Source organism: Rhamphochromis sp. 'chilingali' (genome assembly GCF_963969265.1).
Source record: "Rhamphochromis sp. 'chilingali' genome assembly, chromosome: 9".
Lineage (NCBI taxonomy): Eukaryota > Metazoa > Chordata > Actinopteri > Cichliformes > Cichlidae > Rhamphochromis > Rhamphochromis sp. 'chilingali'.
The window spans coordinates 174432-195381 of NC_137936.1; the positions used below are offsets into that span (position 1 = coordinate 174432).

Sequence of the window (20950 nt, forward strand, 5' to 3'; positions counted from 1 at the left end):
ATCCCAGGAACTATACAGAAAGGCATAAAGTCAAACACGACTTTTAAAAAGGACTTGCTACCATATGCCTCACTGTCAGAGATTTACAGTTAACAAACAGTCAGGTGAATAATCAACACTGAGACACTCGAGATAATTACCGTGCTGCACGGGTACTCAGAGCGAATCACCACGAACTGCAGTATTCGTTTCGTATTCGAACAAAAGATTTTCTCCTTCATTTCTGTCAAACAAAGCTGTATGACACGTTTCCAGCTGTTAGTATCATGGTTGCTAGGGCAGCGCAACGGAGGCTAGACCGTCCCATTTCACAAGCCTCGCACTTCCGGCCTTAGTGGTCTATAAGTACGCGGCCCTTGAGGATTGTTGAGGCTGCGTAATTTAAGGCTGCAGATCCTGAATTGGGATACAGCCTGTGTCAGTCTTTTTCTTTTGAAACAAACTTTATTAAGACCTATGAACAGTCCAACACCTATGAATGAAATTTAGAGGATTCAAAGAAATATTGATAAAAGTTCTTGGAGCTGCTGTGCAAATATTTTTAACTCACTATGGGAACTCTGATCAAAGTTAAAGTCCTGGTTTCAAACTTTAAGCTTTTTTGCTCAAGCAGTTGTACAGAAATAATATTAAACTATAACAGTACTGATACACAGTGATCCCCTCAAAAATAAACACAGAGATATAAAACTTCTGTCCATTCTGCCATTAAAACAGTAAAATAGATCCACTGATCGGATTTTTACTGTTTATGAAGAATAAGCAAATATATTATAAGATGATGAGAGGTGAGAAAAAAAATCCTCAGAATCACTCGTTTGTATTCAAATGTCAAAGTTAGTGTTCATCTGTTCCTCTCCTACACGTCACTATGAAGTTTAATCTTCTAAAAGTCAAAGTTTGAGTTCATATTCACTGCAGTTTAGTACAATATCTACATGTTAACGTTTGTTTGTGCTAAACTGTTCATTTGTTCTGTTTCATAATAAAATATAGATATAAACATCTGTAACATCCGCACTTTGATATCTGGTATTTTGTACAGACAGAAGACAAAAGGTTTACTTTAGTATTAAAATACGAGTCCCGTACAAATCAAATATGTATATATAAAACTTAAAACTGATTTTTTTCAAACTTTTTTCCTCACCAGGAAAAAAGCAAAACTTTTTTCACGTCAAAGCTCAATAGTGATGTGATGTTCTGTATCGAGGCTTCGAAGCTTGTGTCGAGTAATTGAGGGGGCATTTCCGCGATGCTTCGAGGCTTGCTTCATTTATGGGAGGAGCTGAAAATGATGACGTCCGAAGCCTCGCTGCCCGGCTGTACCACGTGACTGGTTCATGAAGTTGTTCGAACTTTGCCGCGAGCTATGACAGCGATATAAACCCCTCAGACTTCAATCAAAATGTGGGTGTTTGATGGAGAGTTGCGGTTAGTGAGAGTTTGGAGACAGTTTGGAGAGAGTTAGAGACAGTTTGGAGACAGTTTGGAGGTTTATGAGAGTGAGGAGAGAAAGTCAGGAGAGAATGGAGCCAGCTAAGAAGAGGAGGATGTCCTCCCCTGTGTGGGAACATTTTGATCTTATTCCTCCCAACAAGGTATGCAAATTTCTACAGAAGATGTATTTTCATAATACTGATGGTGCAATACAATTTATGTTAAGCTGTCTTGACTTTTGTACAAGGTGAAGTGTTTGCTATGTGCCAGGGAGCTGGGATATAACAACAACACCTCATCCATGCTTAGGCACTACAGAGCTTTGCATGTGAATAGGGGGAACACCGATTGTGGAGCAAGACCAGGTGAGCCATCAAATGCCATGATAATATAGCATGCAGTAATGTTACTAAATGATATAACAATATTATACAGCTGTAATAAGTTACGTGTGTGATATTTATATCTGTGCTTTGTCTTTATTGTCTTTCCTCAGGAGAACAATCTCAAATAGATGAAGACCTGGTTAGCATGGTGATTGAGGACTCCCAGCCATTTAGCATTGTGGAGGACAAAGGATTTAAAAGATTTGTTAAATCATTAAATCCTAGCTATGTTCTCCCCACTAAAAAGGTCATAAAAGCAGTGAAAATGTAGTTTTTACAGAATAAAATGTGAACAGGCAGGACTGAGGCTCAAAGCCTCAGTGTGTAGCTGTCCACACCTCAACGTTACAAAAGCACAACCACTGTCCACACCCCAACCACACCTCACCTCACAGTAAATGATCATTTCCATTTCAAGCATTTCCAAATGATCATTTTCCATACTGCCAGTATAAATATACACAGTATACTGCATCACTACAATATACATGTTTTACACACTCCTTTTGTTGTTGACATTTACAGGCTGTGTGCAAAAGGCCACACTCTTTAAATTCATGCCAACTAATATTTTTATGTCCAGTAGGTGTCCTACTAGAGCAAATGAGGCTTCAAGAAGCTTTGCACTGGGATGAACCAATTGGATGAAAAGCTTCAGTGCTTCATGAAGCTTCATCTGCCCATCACTAAAGCTCAACATCTGACTTACTAATAATATAAAAACCGTGACTGAAGCATCTTTAAATGTTCCGATTTATTAACAGTGTTTTCAATTTAATACAGTAACTTTTGTTCAGTCTGAGAAATGTAAAGCATGTTTTATCCTCCATCTTTGTTTCAGTGTGAACAGTCTGAGCGGACAGTTCGTGATATTGTTAACAGAGGCCGACCTGCTGAATCAAATTTGTTTTAAAAAACAAAGTCCTCTGCTGTCCCTCCACCTGCTGCCTCTGAATACAAAGGGTGAGAACTTTAAATTAACACTGTGACAGATATGTAGAGCTGGGCGATAGAACGATAACGATATGTATCGCGATATAACTTTTACTCGATAGAGAAATTAAGCTATCGCGATAGACCTCGCCGCTCTTGTCCTCTTAAAAAAAAAAAAGAAAGAAAAAAAAAAAAGGTGAGCCAATCCAAATTAAGTAGCGCAGAGCCGAACCAATCACAGCCGCAGCGTCACGTCGCGTGACTTGTTACGTACAGCACAAGTGCCAAGCCGCACGTGTGTTTGTTTGGGAAGCAGCCAGCGGGTAATGGAGCCAGCGCATCCATCCATCCATCCATTTGCTTCCGCTTATCCTTTTCAGGGTCGCGGGGGGCGCTGGAGCCTATCCCAGCTGTCGTAGGGCGAGAGGCAGGGTACACCCTGGACAGGTCGTCAGTCTGTCGCAGGGCCAACACACAGGGACAGACAACCATTCGCACTCTCATTCACTACTAGTGGCAATTTGGATTATCCAATTAACCTATCCCCACAAGCTGCATGTCTTTGGACGGTGGGAGGAAGCCGGAGTACCCAGAGGGAACCCACGCAAACACGGGGAGAACATGCAAACTCCACACAGAAAGACCCCGGCCTGATGATGGAATTGAACTCAGGACCTTCTTGCTGTGCGGCAACAGTGCTAACCACCGCGCCACCGTGCTGCCCTGGAACAAGCGCATAATGGAGGAAATGAGTGTGCCGACTAGAAAAATCAACCGAGCGTGACCGAAGAGAAAACAGATGATGGTTCCAACGCCGGAGAGATTGTCAAACGGAAGAGCCATAGAAGTTCCGTAGTGTGAAGGTATTTCGGCTATTTCAAGTCTGACAAAAAACAGAGTAGCGTGCACTGTAAATTGTGCCGAAAGCAAGTCTGGAAATACAATAAACTGGTGCATGCGTCACACTGTGTGCCACGTTATTGTTTCGGTGAAATGAATTTCTACAATACTGTTACTGTTAATTGTACTCTCTGCAGTGTTTAAATGCTTACATATACACACAGTTACTGTCCCTCCACACATACGACTCGGTTCTGCTTCTATGCCCCAGCTTTGTTTACTTTTTCCCACCGAGGCTTCTAGACTTCTGATTGGCCAACATTTCTGCACGGTTAGGAATCTAGCGCCACCTGCTGCTTTGGCATGTTCATAGCAGCGTTTTCCTTCATTTCTGCCTTTATGTGTGGACGGGATTATTTTTTAAAACGAAAATGGAAAATCTCCGTTTTCAAAAATACCCGTGTACGTGTGGACGTAGCCTCAGTCTCTGACTGGAAACGCTAATTCGTCATTCGGCTTTTGTCAGACTAAAGTAACTGTTAAAACTGTTTGAAAAGCTAAGCTATACAACAAGGAGAGATTGAGAATTTCCTTTTAGTTCTCAGTTTATTTGATATTGACAAAAGTTAGTCAGTTTTGTCTGTTCTTCTGCAAAACAAACTAAGATTTATTTTTAGAATTAATATTTTGTTTCTAAGTGGAATTGACAATTTAGTCTGTTTTGTTTGTTCTATTTTGAAACTTAAACGCTTTAGCGGCTGCCTTTAGTGTAGTTTGCAATATTTGCCTTTATTTATCTGAAAAAGTCTCATGTTCCTTAAGTACATCTACCCTGTTGAACTTATTATGGGAAATAAATATTTAAATAAAAACAAGCTGCTGATTATTTCACATTTTACTTGTGAGCAACGGCACATTTAAATCTTACAAATATAGTTATTTGGCATATATCGTGATAGATATCGTTATCGCCTGAAATGAAAAAAACATATCGTGATATGAAAAAATCTCATATCGCTCAGCTCTACAGATATGTAACCATCTTTAAATGATCTCACTGACTTACAGACAAATGAAGGAAGACATCTGTGGTGGCTGAAACCTCCACCCAAAACATATCCACAGACAGCAAGATTGTTGTAGTTTTGTAATTTTTAATTAGTTTTTATTTGCATTTCTTTTTCACTTTGTTTTAATTCTGTTTAGTTTCAGTTCATTTCCACGGTGAGTTTGCTTGTTTCAGTTTATATCTGATTTTTTATTTATTATATATTTACGGTGTCAGAGGCTGGACTGACGTAGATTAATGCAGATTTTATGATAAAAACGGAACTTTTTGAAAGCAGTGACTCAGTCTTTTTTTTTTTAGCCAAACTAACAACACTAACAGGCCATTTCCTGTAAAATGTTAATCAGTTTTCCAAAATCATTTCATTGATCATTCTCAATAATTTAGTTTTAGTTTGTGTGTGCAGTTTTTATTTCTACTTTAACTTTTTTCAGATCTAGCTGTAGTTCTAAGTTGAGTTTCAGTTTCGTGTGTTTTGTAACACTTCTTCCTGTTGGAGAGGAGCCAACAGTTTGTGACGTAGTATTTTTAAGACCGATATGTTGAACCTGTATCTAACACACATCTATACGAAGTATTCATTTACAAAGTCCGCTCTCTGTCTCCTGCTGTCCGTGTAAATAAAAACATCTGGAGCTCAGCGGCTCTCCGGTTGAGCTCAGGCCACATTCAGTATGTTTAGTCTGATTCCCGGACTCTGATCACACAAGCCAGGAAAATGGCGGAGACACTCGGCCTTGTTGGAAAACATTACACACATCGCTTGGGGGGCGTGAGGTCGCGGACCGGGAGACCACGGCCTATTGTGGCCAAATTCGGTCAATTCAAACAGAAGAAACAGGTGAAGAGTCGCGGCAGAGAGCTGAAAGGAACGGACTTCAGCATGAACGACCAGTTCCTCAAAGAGATCCTGGAACGACGCAAGGTCCTGTTCCCAGTTCGACGTAGCTTCATCCAGAAAGGCTCCCGTGCTGTCATCGCCGTGGACCGGCTCTACGTGGACGGACAGCTCTACCGCGACCCCGGCACCACACCGTGGTTATATTGACTGCACTCCAGATAAGAACCCGCTACACTCTTTTCTTATTCATTCACACTTTCTCCTTTAACATGGGTTTAACCTAGTAATATCAGTATGATGTCATAGCAGATATAACCGCCACCCTCCGTCATTGCTTTAATTGGAATGTTTCCGTTTCGTTTCTTTTTTGTTGTTGTTGCTCACAGTTCATGTGGTTTCTTTCTTTCTCTTGTCTTTCACTGCTGTGATCACCCACTTCCCCACTCACCTAAAAACAACACCCTCTATTTCTCCATATTTTCACACCACGATCACGCAAACACATCAGCTCAACGGCAGCATATTCACAACAGCCTCACAGCACGCACAGACTTGCAGGACACATAAGCAAGCCACGCTTGTTCATATTAGTGAATATTCACACACATAGTCAGACTTATGGAGCCTCTCACCACACTTCTTTTTCTCTTTCTATTTACAAACAAGGGATGTTTCCACATTTTCTCCACCTGTCTAAACGAAACACCCAGCGTACATCATTAGACATACACACACAATTATGGGCATGCTGAGGTTTGTCACATGGAATGTAAATGGAGCTGGCACCAGAGGAAAGAGGTTAAAGATATTTAACCAGCTTAAAAAACTACAGGCAGATGTTGTTTTATTACAAGAAACTCATAAACCTGTCACAGGTTTAAACGAACTTAAAACACCTGAGTTTCCTAACGTGTTTGCAGCCTGTTATAATTCTAGACAAAGGGGAGTAGCAATTTTAATACATAAAAATGTTAATTTTACAGTACTCGATACAGTTATAGATCCAGAGGGTAGATTTCTAATTATTAAACTATCAATATTGAACAAAAAACTATGTATTGTAAGTATATATGGTCCAAATGTTGATGAACCCTCATTCTTCCACGGATTTTTTAGTGCACTCTCTGAACGTCTACATGAATGACCATCTAACCAAATCCAATGCTGACATAGCGAAGAAAGCACGATACCTAAAGAAACTGGGTAAAATTCAGAACACCTGGACTGCAAACTGTAAAATATTTATAAAGCTCAACGGTACACCAGAGGAAGCCAAGGTGCTGGTCATCAAATGCATCCAGGATCTGGAAAAATATTAACAGGTCACTTGACTACAAAGGCAAGGAGCGGGACAAACAATCTACAGTCATGAAAGCAGGTAATAGAAGACAACAACGGAAGCTAAAGCGTAACGTATTCAAGGATGAAACAATCAATTAATTCATTATCTGGGAATTATACATTGCTACCACAAAGGATTGCTAATCAGGAGATAAATTCACCAGTAAACACGGAATACAAAACACACTTCACAGAGCAGGACATTGATCCAGAACTGAACTTTTTTAACATCAAAAATACCTGCTACTATCATACTGAAGAACAATTCAACAAAACTGTCAAGGTCGACGGCAAAATATCTATAATCCACTTTAATAGTAGAAGTTTATATGCAAATTTTCACAAAATAAGGGAATATTTAAGCAAATTTACACATCCATTCAGTGTGATTGCAGTATCTGAAACATGGATTAATAAACAGAAAGGAGAGGACTTTGTAATAGATGGATATGAATTAAATCTTACAAATAGAAAGAATAAGAATGGCGGTGGTGTGGCCTTGTTTGTGGATAAAAATTTAAAATACAAGATGGTAGAAAAAATGACGATGGCGGTAGATAATATATTAGAGTATGTAACAATAGAAATTAGTATGGGAAAAGAGAAAAATGTCATTGTAAGCTGTATATATAGAACACCAGGTTCTAATATTGAAATTTTTAAGGAGTGGGTAGATAAAACATTCATTAGGACAAATCAAAAAGTCATGTTCATTTGTGGGGATTTTAACATAGATCTACTAAATCCAAACAAGCAGAGAGCGACAGAGGAATTTATTAATACAATGTATAGCTTGGGACTTTTTCCAGTGATCACTAAGCCCAGCAGGATTACAGCACAGTCGGCAACCCTAATAGACAATATATTTACTAATGAAATAGAAAATAGAACCATAAGTGGTCTCCTAATTAATGACATCAGTGATCATCTACCTGTTTTTATAGTGTATAACAGCAATTACAGGAATGTTAAACAGCAAAACACAATAAAATACAAACGAGTGAGAACAGAAGAGTCAATAAACGCATTCAAAAGTGATTTACTCAAGCAAGAATGGGAGATGCTGTATAAGGAAAAAAATATTGATAAAGCTTATGAGATTTTTTTAGGAAAATTTAAACTGTTATATAATAGTCATTGCCCAGTAAAGAAATATAGTAAAAAACAAAAATATGCAGAGTGCCCATGGATTACAAAAGGATTGCAAAATGCATGTAAGAAGAAAAATACCTTATACAGAGAATTTATAATGAACAGAAGTACAGAAGCTGAAAATAAATACAAGAAATATAAAAATAAATTAACGAGTATTTTAAGGTCATGTAAAAAGGAATACTATGAAAAATTACTGATTATGAATAAAAATAATATTAAAGGGATCTGGAAAACATTAAATACCATCATCAAAAAGGGCTCGGGGCAGGCAGACTATCCTTCGTATTTCGCAAATAATGATAGAAATATTACTAATATGAGAGATGTGGTAAATGAGTTCAATAAATTCTTTGTAAGTGTTGGGCCAGACTTGGCTGAAACAATTCCTGATATAACAGATTCTGTAGAGAAAGAAACTAGACTCATTGACCGCAATCCTCATTCAATGTTCTTAACGGTGGTGGAAGAAATGGAAATCATTGATATTGTTGGGAAATCACAAACAAAAAACTCTACAGACTCTGACGACATTGATATGGAAATCGTTAAGAGAGTGATAGAGGGCATTTCCAAACCCTTAACACACATTTGCAATTTGTCCTTACAAACTGGTACATTCCCAAAACAAATGAGAACAGCTAAAGTAACACCACTGTTTAAAAATGGTGACAGACACCAATTCACAAATTATAGGCCTGTCTCTCTACTTTCTCAATTTTCAAAAATACTGGAAAAAGTCTTTAGTAATAGACTTGACAAATTTATAGATAAACACAAAATAATAATGGATAGTCAGTATGGTTTCAGATCAAATAGATCAACATCATTGGCATTAATGGAACTGATCGAAAATATCACCAACAATATAGATAAAAGACAATGTATAGTTAGTGTATTCATTGACCTAAAAAAAGCTTTTGACACAATTAATCATGACATATTACTTGATAAACTGGAGTACTACGGCATTAGAGGAGTGGTGTTAGAATGGGTAAAGAGTTATTTGAGAGACAGGCAGCAATTTGTGAAAATTGGGGAATATCAATCAGAGTGTATGGACATTGTTTGTGGAGTTCCGCAGGGGTCAGTATTGGGACCAAAGCTGTTTATCCTCTATATCAATGATATATGCAGAACATCAGATATACTACAGTTTATTCTATTTGCAGATGATACAAATATTTTTTGTGCTGGAGAGAACTTACAGCAGCTTTTGGAAATTGTCACACAAGAAATGATTAAACTGAAAACATGGTTTGATAGAAATAAGCTATCATTAAATTTGGAAAAAACTACATTTATGTTATTCGGAAATTGTAAAAAAGATGCAGGAGCAAAATTATTAGTAAACAATGTTGAAATAGAGCAAGTTTCGGATACAAAATTTCTGGGTGTGATAATAGATAACAAAATCTGCTGGAAACCTCACATAAAGCATATACAAGCCAAACTGTCAAGAAGCATCTCCGTACTAAGTAAAGTTAAATATTTTTTGCCTTCCAAATCACTCCGGGTACTTTATTGTTCACTTATATTGCCATATTTGGAATACTGTGTGGAAATTTGGGGAAACACATATAAAACTGCACTTCAACCAATATGTAAAATTAAAAAAAAAGCAATCAGGATGATTAATAAAGCAGGATTTAGAGACCATACTAACATCATGTTTTTGAAATTAAAAATACTGAAGTTTATGGATCTTATAAAATATAAAACTGCAAAAATTATGTACAAGGCCAGATACAATATGTTACCAGGAAATATACAGAGGATGTTCTATGACAGAGAAGGAGACTATGAATTGAGGGGGAAATTGAATCTAAGGATTCTTAAAGCACGGTCAAAGGTTAAAACCTTTTGTGTCACTATTTATGGGGTAAAACTGTGGAATAGTTTTACTATAGATCTACAGCAATGCTCAGGAATTAGTAAGTTCATGAAAATACTTCGAAAACTGATTTTGGAAGAATATGATACCGATAAAGATGATCACCCATTGTATGTATAAAAATATCAAATTATATCCAAATTATATCAATCACGGTAGCCAAGTTTATATAGGTTCTCCTCGTGTATCGTGTGGAGTATGTGATGATGGGAATTAGGTGAATTATGTGGGATCAATAAGATGTTGAGCAGGGGTAGGAATTAATAAGTATGTTCATACTTCTTCCTACTCCTTTTCAGACCAAACATTGTTACATTATGTCAGACGATTTTGTTTTATTTCATTATATATTTTTTGTTTATCTGAACACATACGTGTGTGTGTGTATATCTACATATATATTCGTATCTGTAAATGAAAATATATGTAGTGTGTATATATTGTTTTTTGTTTTATATGTCTGAAACAAATAAAGATACAATACAATACAATACAATACAATACAAAAAAACACCTCGATTGCACACTCATTCTTGGCGGTGACCTCAACCTTGGACTAAATGAAGACATGGATAGGCTCAACACAACAGGAACTCAGCGCAATTGGAAGTCCACAAATATAATCAAACAGTATATGAGCGACTTTGGTCTTTGCGATGCATGGCGCTCCCTTCACCCCACCAGTAAGGAATATACTTTTTTCTCACATATTCATCACTCCTACTCTCGTCTGGATTATTTTCTGGTCAGCAGCTCCCTGCTGAACGACATTTCAGACACTGAGATTCATCCTATAGCTGTCAGCGATCATGCTCCTGTATCTTTAACACTAATGCACAAGAATAATACTACGCCAAGTAAAAACTGGAGATTTAATACATCATTGCTTAAAGATGAAGACTTTATTAAATATTTTAAAAAGGAATGGACTTCATATTTAGACTTTAATGACACTTCCAGAATATCTGCTTCTGTTCTATGGGAAGCAGGGAAAGCTGTGATGAGAGGTAAAATAATTTCTTTCTCATCACACAAAAAGAAAGAAGAAAACAAAAATATTCAGGAATTAGAAAAAACCATCAAATCACTAGAAGAAGCCTACGCGTGCGACCAAGATCAGGAAACATTGAACAAAATACGCAAGACAAAACTAGAATTAAATGAAACTATTAATAAAAAAACACAATTCCTTATACAAAGACTTCGCTTGCAGAATTTTGAACACAGTAACAAATCAGGTCGATTTCTAGCAAACCAGTTAAAAATAAATAAAGAAAAAACAATTATATGTGCTGATAAAGATTTATCGGGGAACACAATATATGACCCTGGAAGAATAAACAACATTCCCCACTCGCTGTCTGAGGAGGGTGCACAGTATCCTGCGGGACCAACATCACCCTGCGCGCCACCTTTTCCACCTGCTGCCCTCAGGGAGAAGGTACAGGTCTATACAGGCCAGAACATCCAGACTGGCCAACAGCCTGTATCCACAGGCTGTGAGGCTCCTGAATTCTGCCCCCCTCCCCTCTCTGCCCCCCTCTCACGGACAATAACCATATCCAACTTCTTAATAGCACTGAACTGGTTTGCATTGGTGCATTATATCTTTATTCTCTCTCCCCCCCCCCCTCTTTCTTAAATAGACAACCATCATATCTCACAGTACAATAATATTGAACGGGTTGCATTGTTGCATTTTGTCATGTTTCTCAGGTCTTTGTCTGAATGTCCTATGAACATTACCTGTCTTGTTCTCATGTTGTTGCTAAGGATTGTCTCATTGCACTGAAGTCACACTGGGTTAAATATTTACACTTGGGTTTTAAGGGGTATTTGTTTTGTTTTTTTACGGGTTGTACGGAAGCCCCAAACGCAATTTCATTGTTCTTGACAATGACAATAAATAAATACTTGACTTGACTTGAACATTTTTAGGGATTTCTATGAAACTTTATACTCACCACAAATAAACCCATCTAAAAATGAAATTGATCTGTTCCTTGACAACGTAACTCTTCCAAAATTACTAGACAGTCAAGCAATGGAACTGGATTCGCCACTGACGCCAGGTGAACTCCAGGAGGCCCTGATAAGTATGCCCAATAATAAGGCTCCAGGTCCAGACGGCTTCCCTGCAGAATTCTACAAAGAATTCTGGACAATTTTATTATACAATTCCCCAACAGCTCGTATCGGAACAAATGACCAGACATCCTCCAGCTTCTGTCTCCTGAGGGGCACCAGACAGGGATGCCCACTCTCCCCTTCACTGTTTGCAATTTTTATCGAACCTCTAGCAGCAGCATTTAGACAGGCTACAACAATTAAGGGCATAAAATGTAAGAACAGAACATAAAATCAGTCTCTATGCGGATGATGTGTTGCTTTTTCTGCAAAACACACAAACCAACCTCTCTGAGGTAATTACTCTAATAAACTGGTTTTCAAGAGTTTCAGATTATTCAATTAACTGGCCAAAATCTACAGTTCTCCCCATTAACTGCTCCTTCCATAATTCTTCCTCTGCCCCACTGCAATCCAGAAATATTAAATATTTAGGTATTAATGTTTCTCCTAAGCTTTCAGACTTAACTAAATTAAACCACATCCCACTTCTAAAGAAAGTAGAAGGCGATCTGACTAGATGGAAATCTTTACCCATATCACTCATGGGAAGGGTCGCCACTATAAAAATGATGATCTTGCCAAAAATAAATTACTTATTTTTGATGATCCCTAACAAGATCCCTAACATCACAAGATTGGTTCAGATCTCTGGATTCATATATTTCCAAATTCCTTTGGAAAGATAAACCCCCCCGTATCAGCTTAAAAACGCTACAAAGAACCAAGGATAGAGGAGGATTAGATCTGCCTAATGTTCACCAATACTTCTTAGCCAACAGGCTTCAGTTCATCTCAGAATGGTCAAAACATACCTTCTTAGATGAGCCCTGGCTAGATGTTGAACAGGCACTATGCAAGGATCTAGAGATTTCAGACCTACCATTTATTAGCTCAAACATCAAAAGACATGAATGCTTTAAAAGTATCAACATCAGCTTCTCTCTGACAGCATGGTGGGAGTTTCTAAAAATAACGGAGTCTTCATTAATCCCATGCAAACGTACACCTATCTGGAATAACCCTGACATATTACAAAACAATAATATGATTAATTTCCCAGAATGGAGTTGTAAAGGAATTAAATACTTAGAACATATATTAGAGGGAACAGAATTTATTCCATTTGACAGACTAGTTGCACAATATGGAATCAACAAGAAAAGATTTTTAGAATATCAACAAATTAAATCCATAGTAAAAAAGAAATTTAACCTCAGTCAAGTTGAATTACAAACACCACCAAGTGCGGCACATTTCCTTACTCTTAAATTCCCCAAATTATTATCTAAAATATACAGAACATTTTCTAAATTAGATGAATCAATATCCCTTCCTATTGCAAAGTGGGAAGCAGATTTATCAGTCAGCTTAGACCAAAACTTCTGCTCTCAGGTATGCTTAAGAACCTTTAAATTGATTAAAAATCCCAGTCTGCAATTAATACAATACAAAATACTACATAGAGTGCACTATACAGGTCATCGGATGTTCAAGATGGGCTTTACATCTTCCAACAACTGCTCACACTGTCAAGGCAATACACCAGACAATTACATTCACACTCTTTGGTTCTGTCCACCAGTGCAGAAGTTTTGGCGCGAGATATGTGAAGACTTATCAAAGTGTCTGAAATGTAACATTCCAACTTCCCCCTTAGTGTGTTTGTTGGGCAGCTTAGATAATGTCACTTCAGAAAAGAATATAGCCCATATGGTTTTCACTGCCCTATGCATAGCCAAGAAAACTGTCCTCATGAACTGGAAAAATAAAAACAATCTTAATTCTAACCAATATAGAAATTATCTATTAGATTACATTTGTCTTGATACAGCCTCTGCCACCACATCAGATCAATTGCTCTGGCCTCCTTTGATCAGCTCCATTACCTAGTGGGGGTGGGGGGGGGTCATAGTTTGGTCCCGCCTTCACTGTTGTGATTGGTGTGGGGGTAGGGACAGGCTTAGGGCGTCGGGGGGTTCCCCGGAGGCATCTTCCTTGGGGGGCTCAACCCGGGGTAGCGGTCATGTCCGGGTGGGGGCTCTTTTGGCTCTCGGGTGACTGTTTCCTCGTGGCTGCGTGCAGCGGGGCTAGGGGAGGGTCTGTGCTGACGGACGTGGGTTACTGACCTGGTAGCCTGTCTGCCCCTGGGTGGGTCCGGGATGGGCGTGAGGTTCTGGGGGCGCTCTGTCTCTGGGCTGGGACCCGGACCGGGCCTCGGGGGCTTGGGTCCTGGTTTGTGTGTTGTCGGGGATGTGGGCGGGTGGGTGTATGGGGGCCCATCCCTGGCGCAGGGTGCCGCCGGTGCGTCGAGCCGCCTGGGGGGCTCTTCAACTGGTGGGGGAGATTGTCACACCTTGCAGGAGCTTTCCTCTCCTCAGGAACTCTCTGCAAGAGGGGGAGAGACAGGAGAGGTGGAGGAAGATCTCAGCCTGGGCGTCTATTGTCTCATGTAGTCTGGAAGATGAATGGATGGTGGGGTGGGTGCAGTTTTCTCTGTAGTGGGGTTGGGTGGACTGTCCCGGGCTCTGTGGGGCCGGGGGGAGCTGCTGCGCTGGGCCCCGGTCTGGATGGGCCTGGGCCCCCTTTCCCTGGTGGGTCGCGGAGTATGGGAGTGCCTACTGGGGTCAGCGGGGGACCTGGCCCCAGGGAGGGGTCACTTGCCCCTCCCTTCCTTCCCTCCCCATCTCCAGCTGCCTCCCTCTTCCCGCTCCACCACAACCACCCACACATGCAGGGCCTTGGAGTAGGGGTATGTCACCAGGGTGCAGAGGAGGCTACCCCCCCTCTGTCCCCTTCTGGCTGCCTCTGCCTCAATTTTATCCCACAACTTAGACATTCACATTCACACTCTCATTACACATACATATAGGATCTTGGGGGTGGGCACAATCACGGAGTCCAAATTACCATCAGGGTGTACACCTCACCCCTGGCGTCGTTGCCCACCTCTCAATTTTAAACACACTTAGACATTGAGGGCTATCAGGAGGGACTATGCGCTTACCTGCTGCTCCTTGGCAGGTAGCTCCATGCCCTCCTGGGTTTTAATTGCACCTTAGAACACACATGCATCAACACTACAATGAGCGGGTGGAGGGAGGTTTGGAGTCTTCTCCCACCCCCATTCTCTGCGGCCTGCTGGAGCGGGAGGGCTAGGAGGAGTTGGCCGTCCGACTGCGGTCTGGAGTGTGGGGCCTCCCTGCTGCTACGGAGTCGGGGTGGTCTGCCTCTCCCCACCGCAGGGAAAAGGGTAACACCACCTGGGTCTGGGTGCAGTTCCCCCCTCCAGGGGCAAGGGTACCTAGACCCGGTTTGTAGAGTACGTTTGGGGAGTGTGATCGTGTGTACAGCGTCTCTTTATGTCTGTCTCCACGTTGGTTGAGTGTGGAGTGAGTGCATATGAGAGCATGAGGGGGGGAATGGAAGTTTGTGTCTGTGTGTGCCTGTATGTCTGTGTCTATATGTCAGGTTGGGTATCAGACACCACCTCTCTGGGGACACCTCAGGCCCTCCAAGGTTTGGAGGCCTATCTCCCCCCACCACCACTTCCCCTGCCGGTGGCGGACTCCCTCAGGTGTCGGTGCGTTGGTGGTTCTTTGTGTCTGGGGGTGGGCGTCCAGGTACACACCGGCTCACTCCTTGGCGGCCGCTTATCGGGGCCTGGAGCCTGGGGCTCGCTCGGGCCCCTTCGGAGGTGGGGTGCCCTCGGCCTCTCGGCCTGGGGCTCGGTCACTCAGGCACAGCTGGCGGCCAGCGGAGCTCATGGGCGCGTCACTGCAACTCCCCCTGGCTTCTGCTCCGCGGCTGCTGGGTGAGCCCTCATCTGGGACTCTCCTCAGCTCTTACTGGAACAGTGGCGCGGCTGCCCCTCTGTTGGTCTTCCATGGTCTCTTGTGTTCTGGGGGCCTCTGGAGGTCTGGAGTTTTGATCTCCTCCATACCTGCTTCACACCCTGGAGGACGGGGCTGTGGCCCCCCCACACTCCCTAGCAGATCGTTACATGGAGAAACCTTTGGAATACAAGCGCGCTGATCCACACAGGTATGCACACGGGTGTTCACTGCTCGTAGACCCAAATTACACCTTTCTTGGCTGCTACTTCGAAGCACATCTGTCCTGCGTGCTGCACAACAACATTGAATATTTTGTATTTACTGCTGTTTACACTTAGCTAGATTAATGCGATGGTGTTGTGTTTAGTATGTTGCTTTGTTTTGTTTTGTTTTTGTCTTTTTTGCTTGTTTTCTATTCCTCTCTCAACAGGTGATCCAGGAGATTTTTATTTTTTTTCTCCCCCCCTTCTCACTGTCCCTCTCCCCTTCTGTTTTTCCTTTCCTTCCTCTTTCTTTCTCCCTTTCCTATCCCTCACTCATGTCTGTCCCGTCTGTAACATCTGAAAATAAAATATAATAAATAATAAAAACAAAGATCGACCAAATGGACCAATACGGCAATGCCACGATGATCCATTTGGCAAAGTAAATCCATTGGGTATCCTTGTTGGTCTTCAGACAACAATTCTGATGGCTAAAGAACCAAATGGGACAGGCAGGAGAAAAAAAAAAAAAAAAAGACATGAAATTAGAGCCTTGGTCAGTTTGAACAGCTTTTGGTAAACCAAAAATAGAGAAGAAGTTCACCAATGCCTTAACAACTGGTTTCACCTTAAGGGTGCGCAATGGAATTGCCTCGGGAAAACGGGTAGCAACACACATTAGAGTCAAGAGTTACTGGTGACCCGATTTTGTTTTAGGGAGTGGACCAACGCAGTCGATGAGGATGTGTTCAAAAGGTTCCCCCAAAACTGGAATAGGGTGTAAGGGAGCGGGTGGAATGACTTGGTTAGGCTTACCACTAATCTGACAGGTGTGACAAGAACGACAATACTTAGCAACGTCATTCTTCAATCCTGGCCAAAAGAAATGATGCAGAATGCGGTGATAGGTTTTCCTAATACCTAAATGTCCAGAAAAACTGTCATGGGCAAGACTAAGAACTTTGGGTCGGTACTGTTGAGGCACCAGAACCTGTTTAAACACATTCCAACCCAAATCACCAGCTGTAGTCGGATACCAAGTACGCATCAACACATCATCCTCGACACTATAAACACGAGGGTACTGGTCGCTAGAGTTGGCAGCGGAAAAACAACTCACAAGAGTCGGGTCACTCTGCTGTGCCAAAACCAAATCCTTTTTGTTGATTTCCAAAGACAGTTGAGGTGTCACTGATGGGCTAACAGACAGCATCGCCTCAGAGTCGCCCGTCAGTGGAACACGGGATTCAGATTCAGACTCCGGCCCACCACCAGCACAGAGAAAAGAATCAGATAAATCCATGTCACCGTACTTGCGCCTATGCGCACGAGTTACCGCGCAAGCAGGAAAAACAGAGGAGGAACGCTCCTCAGCGACAGGGTTAGATAATGAAATATCAGGCACCGGTATCTCAACCACTCTCGGAGTAGAAAACACTTTTCCGTTAGCCAAATCATTCCCCAGAATCATCGCAACTCCGGGCACTGGCAACTGGTCGCGCACGCCAACCGGTACCGAACCCGAAACGAGCGGTGATTGAAGAAACACATTGTGCAGTGGCACACGCAGTACATCCATTTTTACACCCCAGACAAGAGCATCCGAACCACAAAAAGAGTCATCAGAAAAAGGTAGAATACCCTTCAAAATAAGAGTCTGCGCGGCCCCAGTGTCACGCAGAATCATGATCGGCACCCGATCCTCCTCTTTTTCATTCAACGAAACAAACCCCTCCGACACAAAAGGGCGGTAGCTCTCATCAAAGCCTTCACTTCCCACTCCATTGCTAGGTGAAGTGGAAGCTGACATAGAACGAACGAAACCCACACTTTTCGGCTTCCTCACCGTGTTGGTCTGCTCCCTGCGCTGTAGTGATGGGCAAGCAGCAACAAGGTGCCCGATTTCATGACAGTAAAAACATTTGCGATCTGACACAGGAATAGCAGCAGAACGTATCTGGCGCTTAGGGGAAACCCTATAACTTCTGACAGGACGAGGTGAGGAAGTGTACTCACGGCGCTCTGTCGAAAGTGCAGCACGATGAGTTAACACAAACTCGTCGGCAAGGACCGCGGCTTTAGACAGTAACCCCACCTTCTGCTCATTCAGGTACACCACAATGTTTTCAGGGAGACATGTCTTGAACTCTTCCAACAGGATCAACTCCTTTAGCTGTCAAATAAGACAGTTTTCTCACGTGCAAATTCCACAAACGTTTGACTGTCAAACTTGCGACAGGCACGGAACTTCTGTCGATACGCCTCCGGGACTAGTTCATAAGCCCGCAAAATAGTGGATTTGACAACCTCATAATCCAAGCTGTCAGCAATAGAAAGACTCGCACAGACCTCCTGCGCTCTTCCTATTAATTTGCATTGCAGCAACAGGCTCCAGACATCCTTTGGCCATTTTAAAGTGGTTGCGATGCGCTCAAAAGCAGTGAAATATGAGTCAACCTCTCCCTCCCTAAAAGGAGGCACCAAAACAATCTGCTTGCTAGCGTTAAACTGGTCTATGGTGGGAGGGTCGGGGAATGTACTTACAGGAACGGGAGCAGCGTCTCTCGCTCGGGAATGATCAAGCTCCATAGCTCGAATACGGAGATGCATGAGCTCGACTTCCTTAGCCTTAGCCGCCAGCTCCACCTCCTTCAAGCGAAGGGCAAGCCTGAGATCCTCCGTCACCAGACCCGCCCCAACCTGGCCAGCCGGGTCAAATTCAGGAGACTGAACGGAGAAGGAGCTTCCGCCCCCGACGGCATCCGCCCCTTGGAAGGCTTCGGGACGGCCCCAGCAGCTTCCGCCCCCACTGCCGTCTGCAAACTCCCAGACCCACTCGGCGAGGTTTTCTCTCTCTCCCCCTCTCGGAGCTGTCAGAGCGGCCTTTTGAAGGTAGTCAACCGCTCCATGGTCCAATCAGTCGCTCACGACTCCTCATTAGGGGAGGGACCTGGAAAAGTCTTAAGCACAGTACAGAAAACACAGACAGAAAACAGGCCACACATGGCCACAGCCGTAACAATTACACACTGACTTTAATGGAGAGACCGGAAATACAAACACACACAGTTTGTTGTGTGAAGAAATCAAACACGAGCTGAACAAACAGTAAAGTTCCTAAAGACAAACTGTTAAAGGAGGAAACAAAGCAAACTTACAGTTTCTTCACACACCAACAACAAGCTCCACTCCACACCTGGGCCCTATTTCAGGAAGCCGGTTTAGAAAACTCAGAGTGAAAAACGATACTCAGGGTTGAGTAACCCCGAACTGTCCAACTTGGAATATTCGGTTTCAGAAAGGCTGATAACAATTAGTTCAGTCAACGCGGAGTTGCTTTAACCCCAAGTTAAGCGCGCGCACGAGGATACATAAAGCCCTGATTAGTGGAGCACAGATTAAGCGAGTCACCATGGAGACGGAGGGAAAGAAGGCGCGGTCAATGTATTTTACAGCGCTTGAGGCCGAAATTCTGATGGCAGCATATGCCGATAACATGCAAATTCCGCGGAAAAAAAGTAACACAGCCTCAGCTGCAAAAGAAAGGGTGCATGCATGGCAAAACATAGCCGACAGAGTCAATGCGTGAGTGTTAATTTAAACATTGATCTAGGGATTTCCACCCATTCAACACGTTATTTTATTATATTTTATTTTATTTTTTATTTTATACATTTTATTTTGTGACGTGATTTGAGCGCAGGTGCAACCCAACAGGCCCCAAATGTTCCTGGCAGCAAGTAAAAATGAAATATAAAAATGTAGTCCAAACAGGTAAGGTGTAATTGTATTATGAGCCATAGTGCTTGGTCAGTTTGTCCGATGTAAATCAATTGCAGTTAGAGGCTACATTAATTTTCTTTCTGTAAGCACTTATTGAAATTATCTGAGCACATTACAAGTACATATTTGCTTACTCTGTATGCTCAAATGTGACCCGTTATAGCCAACAGAAAAAAAGCGGAGGCCCGAAAAACAGGTGGGGGTCCTCCACCACCACCACTCACAGAGCCTGGCCACTTGGCTTCCACATTTGTGATAATGTTGGCAGCATCACATATGATCTTCACAGTGCAGAGAACACAAATTAGCATCCATTATTATAGTGAAATAATTTGTTAGTTTGAAATGCTACAGGGAACTATGTACCTGTACATTAATGCTGTGGAAAGACTTCCTGTTCACATAGTCTCCTTCATTTACTGAAGGAGCAATGATTGGAATGTGAGTGCCATCTATACAGCCAATCACGCCTGGGAACCGTGAGAATAAATGTAAAATTTAAGTAGTAGTTCAAGTATCACCACATCATGAATTAAGTTTCGTTCATCCTGATACCTGCAATTTTGTGGCATCCCTCTTTGATAAATCTTGTGGGTCTATGACCGGGGAACACCACAAACGAGTACAGGAGACGTTTCAGTGCAACTGTAACATTCCTGACTGCCCGACAGACGGTAGCCTTGGAAACGTGCTCAGCGTCACCAATATTATACAGAAAGCTCCCGTTTGCAAAAAACCGAAGTGCAATACAAATAATATGTACAGAACTGAGAGAATGTCCGCGATGTGTCACATGAGCAATATTAGGCCTGAGGATGTTATTCAAATAAATTATAGATTGTGCTGAAAAACGATGACGTTCACACAGAAAATGATCAGGAAATGCTAAAATGTCCAAACGCGCTCTAATCACTCTCTCCCGGCGGAGAGCTCTGCGGAGAATTTGGGCTTCAACATCTACTGGCTCTTCAAGCAAGGGACACGCCATGTCTGACACTTCCTACAGTCAGGTTTCCGACAAAGAGGCGGAGAAGGTCAGGGTTAGTTGAAATAAACCTGCTAGGGGGCAGGTTAGCTTCACGGAGTGTGTCGTCATAGTAACTCA

General features: G+C 42.0%; 1 protein-coding gene across 1 annotated transcript in view; it reads right to left on the reverse strand.

The window, feature by feature from the left end:
* LOC308401874 (protein NLRC3-like) overlaps positions 1-20950 on the reverse strand; it is a 171752-nt gene that overhangs the window by 23051 nt on the left and 127751 nt on the right. Inside the window, exon 2 of the mRNA XM_080890328.1 lies at positions 18607-19258. The gene's annotated coding sequence lies outside the window, so the exon portion shown is untranslated. The remainder of the gene's footprint in view (positions 1-18606; positions 19259-20950) is intronic.